Here is a 12,271-nt window from a genome sequence, read left to right as displayed (position 1 = left end):
TGTGTGGCCTGTGGCTGTGGGGCTTGTTTCACACTGTTTCACAAATTGCACATAGGACTTGGTCATACAGTTTTTCAGTAGTATGTTTGTATTTTTGCTTTAATCCATGCAATCTCCAGCTAAAGCACAACAGCTTCTGCTTCTGTAATTTAGACAGCTCCCGCACTCTCGTTTTGCCATTGATCTTTGCGGGCCTGTGTGCTGTGTGTTTGTTGACTAAACCGGGCTGGCATCTGGCAGAAGAGCCTCTCGTCCATATGCTGATGGACTCCATCGGTCTTCTCTCTGCCCCACATTGAATTGCTGTCGTGTTCATTCGATTAGCACTCAAAGGCTGCAGGCCTATATAAGCCTGTGTATCTGTCAGGGAAAAGCACCACCCTTCCTGCCAGCCAGCTTCTATAAAAACATCTTGTCTGTAAGTTATATAGGGGCGTTGAGGGACAAGGGAAGGGAGACAGGGGGATGGACCGTTTTGGCGAGAGAGGTGTTCATGTGCACCCGTACAACGTGACGGACTGTCTGTATTGCTTGCTGACTGATCAATGGGTCCACTATGGAAACGAGTCGCCTGGGGCATTTTGTGTTCTCCTTGCATAACCTTTGACTGTACTACATGTACTGTTATCAAACTGGTTAACCCATTTAGACCGGCTGCCGGGCCCACGGTACTTTCCCCTTATTAAGACCATGTTACATTATCACAGATTATCATTTTAAGGTGCGTAGACTCTGACACTCTGACAGTCTTTCAAAGTTTGTATTTTAGATTTGAACATTTGAACATCAGGGTCTGCAAATATTTGCCACGTGACACCATAAAATATGCTTTGAGTGTTTTTTTTTGTGTACAATGCATTGTTCTGAATGATTCTCATCTAGCATCCCGGGGACATTTAGGCAGCTCTCTGTGCCAGTGTCATGAATCAGAATAACAGTAATTTTGAGGATTAAAAGTGGGACAAGACTGAGAGAGGACCTGAAACCACTACTGACAACGGTGTGTGTAACCAGAGCACAGTGGCTGTTTAGCCATCGGGACCTACACTCTATATAGTGAAAGCCTAGCCGCGCTGCAGCGTAACTTGGCGTTCATTTAGCTTTTGGGCCTGGCAGCTTGTGACACGGCTATCAAGTGGCTGCCCAAGACAAAAGGCCAGAACTTGCACTCTCAGTGACAGTGACCCCATTGACTTCCCTCTCGCTGCCGTTTTAAATAAACCATGAAGGTGTTTAGTTGTCTTATTTACTTACTTAGGTACTACTCTCTCTCACGTGTGTGTGTGTGTGTGTGTGTGTGTGTGTGTGTGCGTGCGTGTGCATGTGCGTGTGCGTGTGCACGCATGTGCGCTATGTTATTAGTGGCCCAATAGGTGCTGCGTAGAGACCAGCGGATGAGCTTTTTTGTCACCCGAAATCCATGTGTGCATATTAATAATCCGCCCGTTATCCGACCGCATTAATTAATTAATTTAATGTATTAATCCGCACCATCTGCAATCCGCTGCGCAGGGAGGCGTATACAGTATAGCCAATCTACAAGCTCACAACAACGCTTTGTGACCTTGTAGATAAGCTATTTATACGTACTTGTACAAACAAATTAATATGTCACTCATCACTCTCTCAACACAGTTCACCAATGTTACGTAGTGGTTGTATATATCCATTTCCATGGTAACAAGCCATACACGTTCTCACATTGCAATGTATTTTCATACGGCATATCCATCCGTCATCGGCAGGGTTGAGAACTTCACTCCCAGTCCCACGCCAAACGTATATTCCTCCCTTCAGTTTGACTTAGTTTTAAGTTTCTCTCAGACTCACTATAGCTGCCTGTTAGCAGCTTTAGCCTAGCTGCCTGTATAGCAGACCACATTGTTGTTGTTTTGCAAGGAGGACCCACCTTCATAGGCGGCTAATTTTTGCCAGATGGAATATTATGTAATATTAGAATACTACTAACGCACGCACGGCGAGATTGTGTGCGTTTCATAAGCATATAGATAGATGCCTTTTTAAAGTTTCTTCTTTTCCAGATAGGAATGGACTGGCAGTTTATACAACCAGTTTATACAATCAGTCTCTCTCTCTCTCTCTCTCTCTCTCTCTCTCTCTCTCAAATATAGTCATCGTTACTGTTATGGACCTTCGTCTAGGGTGAAGGGACATGACACAATTTGAGAGGAGACAGGGTGAAAAGAACTTCAATTTATTTGTAGCAGCCCTTTTCTTTCAGTGGCAGAGACAATTTATACAATTCTGGTTCACAATTCTCCCATAAGTTAGCTTCAGAGTGCAGGTGCTATTCTAACAAAACGAATCTAACTAGAAAACAAAAGTTTACCCCTACCTAAGGCCCTAACAGAATTTAAACAAAAGACAATTCTAAATCCCTAACTACCCTAACTAACCAAAATTACAATAAAGTACCAAAAGAAAAAAGACCTGGCACTCCTACATGGTGGAGGTAGGAACCGGGCTTTTAAACAAGGCTAGATAGCAGGTTTTACAGACTCATAATATACTATGATAAAGATTATTATAACAACACTGAACTAAATAAACAAATCAAACACTTACAGCAAGGAACCAGAACTAATAGTAAACAAAAATAATAAGGCAGGCAACAAGAGAGGACTAGAGGGATCGAGTCTCTGCTGCAGAATGCTGTCGTCCCCTGGTGAAGTCAAGTTCAACTGAGCTTTTATAGAGCAACAGGAAGAGTGCCCAGCCAACAGGAAACTGGTGTTGTCAGGGAGAACCAATAAGGACCAGAGGGGGGCAGGTCCAATCAGAGACCTGTCACTCACAGCCATGTCTGTCAATTCACTTGAGTACTGCAGTAAAAGAAATACAACTTGTTACATGCCCCAAAACATAATAACAAATACCAAACTTATAATTATTATCCTAATTTAGTAGCCACCATAAATAATAATTATACTTAAACAAATAACAAATAATCAAAAGGACCGTGGTCCGTAACAGTTACTTTTCGGGATTCAAATAAAATAAATGGCGAAAGGCTCAAGACGCTGTTCGATGCTGTAGTATGATGGAGTATGGCATTAATTAACGTTAGAATATGGAGATGAGAGGTTTCTGCCTGACAGCTAGGATCTATCTGGAACTACTCCCAGCATGGTGTGGTGTTAGGAGGAGGAGGGCCTGTTCAGTTCCTCACTCGTCTCCAACATGATGTCAGCTCCAAGTCTGCCAGACAAAAGGGTCCCATTGAGAGGAGAGTGAAGCCCACCACACACCGGCTGAGTCCCCCGCGCGTCGCCGCGCGGCGGACACAGCCGCCTCCATTATTTTCAATGAACCTATCGCACACCGGCTGCGTCCGACGCGCGGTCACGCCTCGCCTGCCGCGCCGATGCACCGCTGTTCTATTTTCCAGGCGTTGCCGCGCGGCCTCCACCCGACTATCCGTGGGCGTGGCAATGGAATTGGAATAGTCAACAAAACTCCCCAGCCGCGTGCTAGCACGCCGCGTCCTGTTGGTGTTGCCGTGCGGCTATGGCGCGCGGCAATACTGTGCCGCGGCGGTCGCAGACGGTGTGTGTCGGGCTTGAGAGTGAATTAAAACTGTTTAAGTGCCAAAACCGTAATCCCGTCTTCTAGACGTCTTTGAAATGGGTGCCAAGGCCGACAAGACGTAATTATAATTTTTTTACTTTTTTTTTTTTTTTTACACTTTTTTTTTAAACGCCCCCCTTTTTTTATAATGGGATAATTGGCACTCAGAGCCTAAACTGGTGACCACCAGGTGGCACTGAAGGAGTTTTAAAAGCACCCTGCTAGGAAATATTATCAGGCTCTCTCCATTCAACCAGAATGGGACCCTGTAACAACCCTGATCCTGGAGCCAGGGACTCTTGTTTTAAAATGAGACTCTATATCGGCCGGTCATGCTTGAGGGAAACTGTAGTCCGACGAGACAAGACACCATTCAGTATCTGAGCTCATGGTATCACCATAAGCTTCTTACCTTCAGATACAGGAACTTGATTTGAGCCGTGGATTAAATCGCTCAGTCTCGCCACGACTGATCTTTCAGTCATTTGGATTCCATAGTCTGCATGTCTATCAGTATCTGCTACTTTCAGGTTATTAGTTAGTTTAAGATTAAGAGGAGGAAGTAACACTTGTTTCTACAGCTCCTCACTTTTTCCTGATGAAGACCTTGAGGGTCGAAATGTTGCATTTTTGCCTTTAACAAAGTAAGTCTTTATAGGAGCTCCATAAATAAGTGTGCGGATGTTCCTCCTCTTTGATGTTTGCCTTGATTCCTTGAAAAGGGTATCTTTGAAAGACAAAGAAGAGGTCCCGCACACTGTCGGACACAAAACAAATGTTGCTCTTTATTAGGTCGACGTTTTGGTCTCTTAGACCTTCAGTAGGACAGACAATGTCCTGATGGAGATTCTTGTACTTGTACTACGAAAAATACGTGTTCAAAAGTGTGTATATATATTTTTGGCTGCCTGGTGGCCAGTGTGGAGATGTTGCTGCTTGTGAAAAGCAGAGCTCACTGTTGAGCCCTGCAGTGCGTCTATAGCATTGCACAACACAGAGATTAGAGAGCTTGTTGCTTTGTCATCCATAACTTAAAGATGGTCCTCTCCTCACGTCTGATCTGCATTCTGCACACGATCAGCCTTCTAAGACAGACAGACAGACAGACAGACAGACAGACAGACAGACAGGCAGGCAGGCAGGCAGGCAGACAGACAGACAGACACGTGCACACGCACACACACACACACGCACGCACGCACGCGCACACACACACACACACACTCCCTCGAGGCCCGCCCTTTACACATCCAAAACCCACCCCATGTTAATCAGCTACAGGCTCATTCTTTCTCTGCAGCCTCTGTCTACAGCGTAGTATTCTCTTCTCTACCGTGGATGGATAGAGGGTTATTGAGCTCTGTAAAAAGGCCTCGTCATGATGTACTCGTAACGGGGCCTTTAAATGCTGCAGAGAACTGAAAATAGAGCATGCATGGGAAAGAAGCTCATTTGCATAGCCCCCCTGTATAATTCAAATTGCCGTTGCGATTCAACTCAAATTGGCTGCTTGCGTTGCTTTTCCTTGTCATGGTGGTTGTGTGTGGAAATTGAAAGAGTGTCATTTAAGAGCCCAACGCAAGGCAGGGCGAGATGTGGCCCTTACAGTGCGTTTTAACAGCGGGCAAGCATTGGCCGACACATCGCCCGTTATCGCCCGAAAAAGTGAATTATCTTTTCGACGATGTTCCTCCGCCCACTTTTCGACCATCGCCTGTTGCCTGCTATCGCCGGTAGTCGCCGGGTCCCATAGACAATTAATGCACTTCTGGAAAATTCGTCTGGCTGTCGCCCACTGTTAAAACGTACTGTCAGGGTTGGGTTTTATATGAAGTGTATAGGGTTTGGCTTCTCTGTGTGGGTTTATACCACTTAAAAGGGTTTCAGTGGAGAAGGTGTGAGGACATTGTGATTCTTCCTGTATTTCTTTCACAGCGAGTCGGTATGGAACACACAATGGAACACAAATTCGAGGTAGTTTAGTTGAGCCTATAGTGTTCTTATGTCAAGTTAACCCAATCATGTGTTGTTTAGAATGTACTGTAGGAATTACCACTCTTACTCTATTTCTATTTACTCAATTTACCATTGGTCATTTTATTCTGTCTGTCTGTCTGTCTGTCTGTCTGTCTGTCTGTCTGTATGTCTGTCTGTCTGTCGTCTCTGTCTGTCTGTCTGTCGTCTCTGTCGGAAACATATGTCCAAAACTGTTATCTTTCAGGATAAAAAAGAAAATCTAAAGTAGCAGATCTACAAGCTCAAAACACGTCGCTTCGCTCAGGGCTTTGCACTTGTAGATCTGCTACTTTTTATGCTTTTGTGCGCTGTAGTATGGTCAAAAAACACAATTTGGACATGAGGTTTCCACCCGATAGCAACTATATCTGGAAAACTACTAGCTGGGTTGCTCTCCTCCCTTCGTACATTTTTCAGTTTGTTGTAAGGAGCAGCGTGGCCCCTAGGGGCCACTTACAGAGCTTTTAGACAGTCTGGTTACTGTTCAGCTATGTCCCCCTCCTACACTCTAAACCACCTGCGGGAGCTGCTCAGCACAACACCCCAACCTGATAGTGGGCCACTAAAGGGACATTTAGGCTTTGGGGCGACAAAAGTGACATCAAAAGGGCAATGTGTCAGCGGGCCACCGATGGCCATTTAGACCTGTTTGATTCTACAAATGTCTTCAGTTTTCTGAAATACCCATGTTTCTATATCAGTGGTGCTCAATATTTTATGTCAAGGACCCCAAAAATGATATGTAATTGGCGCCGACCCCCAGCTGAAAATATGTTGTTCCATGCAGGAACCCCCCCAGAAAGAAAGATTTTAGTTAAAAACGCTCACTCTGAAAGAATATTCAAAGATTTGTGTCACATTTTCACGATTTAAAAAAAATAGCAGATCTACAAGCTCGTGTGCCGCGCTACGAGCTTGTAGCTCTCGGGTCGGTACTTGACTGTCAGTCTGCTGTCTGTCTGTCAGACCGTCATGTTTGTGAACCATAGAATGCATGCATATAGGCATACAAGCGCAAGCTGCGTGCTACTCGGCTATACTGTATATAGGCTATCATTTTTTTATGTGCTGACCAATGTTGGGGAGTGGGGACACATGCCTACATATTTTATTTGAGGTTTTGGAACTATTAATTGATTCAGCATGAAGACTAAAGCCTTCTAAATAAATATATGCATGCCTTGATCAGGTTACACCACCCCCTGAGCTGACACGGAAATGAGCGGAGTTTATGACCAACGGCCGTCAACGTCACGGCCAAGTTCATGGCCATGAATTCCCACGTAATGTGGGAATCCTCGTAAATGCCGTAATACGATATGAGCGTAAACGCCGTTGTGAATGAGGTCCATAGGCTCTAAAGCAGGGGTGAAAAGAGAAGGGAACCCGCACACTCGTATGCTCCAAAAGATAACTTTTATTGACGACGTTTCGAGCCAAGGCTCTTCATCTGGTCAAACTCAAGATGTCAGTGATCCACCCACTTAAATAGACACCCACGGGTCACGTTACTAGTCAGTGGGTGGAACTAACACTACATGGTCATTAGATCAAATACTGAAATATCATTAAAAACAGTGTTACACATTTCTCAAATCCACCACAGTGGAGTAAGACAAAAGGACATCATGATTATTAAAGAATCTAAAACAGTGATTCACATAATCAGGTATTATTAAATAATTAGGCAACAATTCAAATGTATACAGCATACAATAAAGAAATTACAAAAAGTGGCTGATGGGAAAACTTTGGCGACGCTATGTGGATGACATTTTTCTACTATGGAGCGGCAGTGAACAGGATCTAAAAATGTTTTTCGACTATATCAACTCCTGTAATGAATCACTGAAATTCACTATCACCTTTGACAAAAAGGAAATCAGCTTTCTGGACATACGCATCATACGCAACCGCAAAGGTTTTAAAACAGACGTCTATAGAAAACCCACAGACAGTAATGCCTTGCTCCGAGCTGACAGCTTCCATCCGCTACCACTGAAACGCAGCCTTCCGATAAGTCAACATAGCCGCATGAGGAGACTCTGTAGTGAAGACGCAGACTACAAAACACAGGCAGATATCCTAGATGCGCGCTTCAGAAGCAGAGGCTATCCAGACGAATGGCTAAAAAAGGCATGCGACAGATTCAGCGACCCAACACAAGAGGAGGTTCTTCAATCAAAACGGGACCCCCCCCTCAAGTAACGGTCCTCTATGCATTGTGCAATACTCAGCCCTGGGAAAATAATTTGAATGTGCTATAAAAAAACATTGGTACATACTCAGCAGCGACCCCAAACTGGCCAATACTTTTAAAGAAGGGTTGTTTACAAACGTCCTCCTAATATCAGACAAACTGTTGTAAAATCAGATCTCACTCCTATCCCGCCAGATTCTAACTTTTTGACTAAAATCCCCGATGGCAATTACAAATGCGGCAGGTGCGCACAATGCAACTTCACCAATAAGAGCCACACTTTTACGCACCCACTCACGGGCAAAAACTTTGACATCAAGGGCACCATAATCTGCACAACAAACAATGTGATATACTTACTCAAATGCCCATGTGGACTAGGATACGTTGGCAAGACCAACAGGGCTCTAAAGACACGCATATCCGAACATAGAAGCAGCATCCGTAACCAAGATCCAAAAAGCCCGGTTGCAATGCATTTTCTGGCCGCAAAACACACTGTGGCCACTCTTAAATGCCCCAGGCGAGGAGGGGATCTAAATAGAATATTGTTACAGCGTGAATCCTTTTGGATTTATACCCTAAATACAATGTCCCCAAAGGGAATGAACGAGGACTTTCCCATCAGCCACTTTTTGTAATTTCTTTATTGTATGCTGTATACATTTGAATTGTTGCCTAATTATTTAATAATACCTGATTATGTGAATCACTGTTTTAGATTCTTTAATAATCATGATGTCCTTTTGTCTTACTCCACTGTGGTGGATTTGAGAAATGTGTAACACTGTTTTTAATGATATTTCAGTATTTGATCTAATGACCATGTAGTGTTAGTTCCACCCACTGACTAGTAACGTGACCTGTGGGTGTCTATTTAAGTGGATGGATCACTGACATCTTGAGTTTGACCAGATGAAGAGCCTTGGCTCGAAACGTCGTCAATAAAAGTTATCTTTTGGAGCATACGAGTGTGCGGGTTCCCTTCTCTTTTCATATGTTACTTTTTGAACCCAGCACCTCCATGAAGTGATGTGCGTATTTTTCTATAGTTTCTGTCTAAAGCAGGGGTGCCCACACTTTTTTTACTTGAGAGCTACTTTCAAAATTACCAGCTCAACAAGATCTACCCACTGAAAGAAATATTATACCATTGCTGAAAATAGTTTAATACCTGAGGGGGCTCTGGAATAGCGTCACTGGCGTTACATATAAGACAAATGCACTGGGAAATAGAGGGGAAGATATGGAATAGGTAGGGTATTTTTGGTATTTAATTTATAATGTTACCAACGTTTGTATACAGCAACACAGGCCCTTTTTATGTCAATCAATCAAGTCACCTTAATTCAAGTGGCAGATGCCAAAAATATTTTTTTTATATTTCAATTAAATATCCTTTAGGGGCATGTCATGTGGTAACGCTGTCGTGTCAGTTTGTCACTAATGGTATGAATGAATGCTCAAACATTGCGAGACACATGCAGCGCGGCATGTCACGCTCAAAGCATGGCCTAGGTGTCATGGTAAAATTAACATTACTAATTTTAAATTTTATTTATTTTTAAACCTAGACCAGGGTCTCTTTTTCAATGGTGCCCTGTAACCTCACGTCACCAGGCTTTCCACCTCGGAGGAAAGCCTGCTCTGTGTTACTAAATTGATCCGGTCAGGAGCGGATATCGTTACGTCATGTTGTCATTGTGACTGTGCTGATTAGCCTGATTCTATTCTACGTCCGAGCATAGACATGGTAACGCCCCGCCTGCCTCTGATTGGCCTACCGACACTGCCCGTCTTACCCAGCTGGATAGTCTGACGCGAGGTTACTCCATGGTGGGAAATAATTAGGCGTGTGCTGAAATATCGATATTGCGATATGTCCTCCCGCGATAAATAATCGATAGATAATGCGACGTAGAATAGAATCAGTCGTCAAAATAGAAGCCATTGTCCTTGCATCAATGAAGTGATAAATAAGTTTTTAAAAATTGCAAACTTGTTTGAAATGACCTTCACAGCCCTCCTTTGAGACACGGATAGAGTAGACAAAAATGGCACCATCTCATAATGAGCGTCGGTGAGGTCCAATTTAGGGTCGAGGAAGGTGGGTGAAGTGGTCCCTAAAGCATGTGCAAAGTGGCACTGCACTGCATGCTGGCTGTGTGAGTGTCCTGATGGCACTGCACTGCATGATGGCTGTGCGAGTGTCCTGATGGCACTGCACTGCATGATGGCTGTGCGAGTGTCCTGATGGCACTGCACTGCATGCTGGCTGTGTGAGTGTCCTGATGGCACTGCACTGCATGATGGCTGTGCGAGTGTCCTGATGGCACTGCACTGCATACTGGCTGTGTGAGTGTCCTGATGGCACTGCACTGCATGCTGGCAGTGTGAGTGTCCTGATGGCACTGCACTGCATGCTGGCTGTGTGAGTGTCCTGATGGCACTGCACTGCATGCTGGCTGTGTGAGTGTCCTGATGGCACTGCACTGCATGCTGGCTGTGTGAGTGTCCTGATGGCAATGCACTGCATGCTGGCTGTGTGAGTGTCCTGATGGCAATGCACTGCATGCTGGCTGTGTGAGTGTCCTGATGGCACTGCACTGCATGCTGGCTGTGTGAGTGTCCTGATGGCACTGCACTGCATACTGGCTGTGTGAGTGTCCTGATGGCACTGCACTGCATACTGTCTGTGTGAGTGTCCTGATGGCAATGCACTGCATGCTGGCTGTGTGAGTGCCCTGATAATGCTGAGAGGAAAGGAAGTGAAGTGAAGCTGATGCGGAGGAGAGAAGGTAGTAGTCCAACCACTCTGTGAAAAGCCAACAGAGCCGGGAGGTGCAGTAGTAATAATGACTCATTGTTGCCATGTCTGCTTATTATAATGAGTTTTCGGCGAATTCTGGCAACACTACTCATGTTGACAGCAAGTGAAATCTTCCAAGCTTCCGCAAGCGTAACGTAAGTCCCGGAAAAGAAATACGCGCTGTGATTGGCCAGTAGTCACTTAAATGGCAGCGAGAGACATTAAGGAGTCGCATGAGTGACATCACTTGGGCAGCGACGCAGCGTGCCTTCAGCACTTCCGCTTGTCTTCCTATCTTCAATGGAGACACCTGGCTCCAATGAACTGCAGCGGCCAACGAGGCATCTATTTTTTTTGTTTTAATATCTATGGTCACCGCTAGCACTGCTGCTGCTTTGTCCGTTGTGTGTCCGTTGTGCTCCGTGCTATATGTGTTAAGTGTTTTATAATGCATGTTCGCACGTCACATGGCGGTACGCCACGCCATGCCACACGGCTGTGGCTGTCTTAAGATTGGCCCCATACATACAGATAGATCAGTGGTTCTCAACCAGTGGTCTGGGGACCACCAGTGATCCGTGAGGGTGTTCTAGGTGGTCCGCAGCTAAATGATGGATAGTTTGTAACCAAATGGACCCTTATTAGTAGTTCTTTAACTCTTATTATTTTACAACAAATTATTGTTAAACATCTTAATTAATTACTTACCGTAATTTACAAGAACAATTAGAGAACGGAATTGTTATTGAAAAAACGATAAAAACGTTGTCCATGAGGACAAATTTCAACGGCAGCAGTGAGAATTTAAGGCCTCATTTAGACTGCAGTCACATTCAGTCAAATCTGATTCAAATCTGATTTATTTCTCAAATCTGATCTTTTGGTCTGATCATTCACACTGCCGTTTTCAAGTGACCAGATCTGATCTGCGTGTTCAGAATGGCAGCCAAATCCAGCCTGAATCAGATCTGTGCCACATCCAGATTGGAATCTGATTTGTTTAAATTAAGTCTAAATGCAGACAGGTCACATACAAGTCACATGGAATCTGATTTAGAACAGGTTGTTGGATTCAGACAGACAGACAGATCGCCTCAAATCAGATTTGAAACCACCTCTGAATGTGGCTCAAGTCACATTGGAAAAAATCTGATTCCATGTGACTTGTATGTGACCTGTCTTGTATGTGACCAAAAGAAAGAAGTCTTCCGTTTATCTTTATGACTTTGTCCTGGATAGTTTTGCTGCGTTGCAGCAGCCATAGATGAATTGTTTTGCCAGAAGACTGTCAGTGAGTAAAACAGGTCACTGAATAATTAGGACCCACAGGAATGGGGGGCGTGTGCCATGAGGGCGTGTGCCATTTCTGTTCAAACATTTCATTCTACAGTCTTTCAGTCAAAAAAAAGCCTGACAATAGCGACTAAAATAAACACAATTTGAAATTGTGTCAATTACAGAAGAAAATGCATGCCTCTCGAACCATGCACAACTTCATAACACATCACAAATAAGGGGGGGAGGGGGGGATAACGTTTGCACGCTCAGAAACGCCCTTCATTAACGTTACAGAGTTTATAGTTTATTCTAACCATGCAAAACATTTCCTTTTCAGGGCTGTGTTTATCTTGTTGCTTTCCCCTCGCCGCAGCACTGAC

General features: G+C 44.3%; 1 protein-coding gene across 1 annotated transcript in view; it reads left to right on the top strand.

The window, feature by feature from the left end:
• The window catches only part of osbpl5 (oxysterol binding protein-like 5), a 122,771-nt gene that overhangs the window by 49,125 nt on the left and 61,375 nt on the right, over window positions 1–12,271 (top strand). The gene's annotated exons all lie outside the window — the stretch shown is intronic.

Source organism: Protomyctophum parallelum (genome assembly GCF_964188405.1).
Source record: "Protomyctophum parallelum genome assembly, chromosome: 4".
Taxonomy (NCBI): Eukaryota; Metazoa; Chordata; class Actinopteri; order Myctophiformes; family Myctophidae; genus Protomyctophum; species Protomyctophum parallelum.
This window is presented reverse-complemented; position numbering and strand designations above follow the sequence as displayed.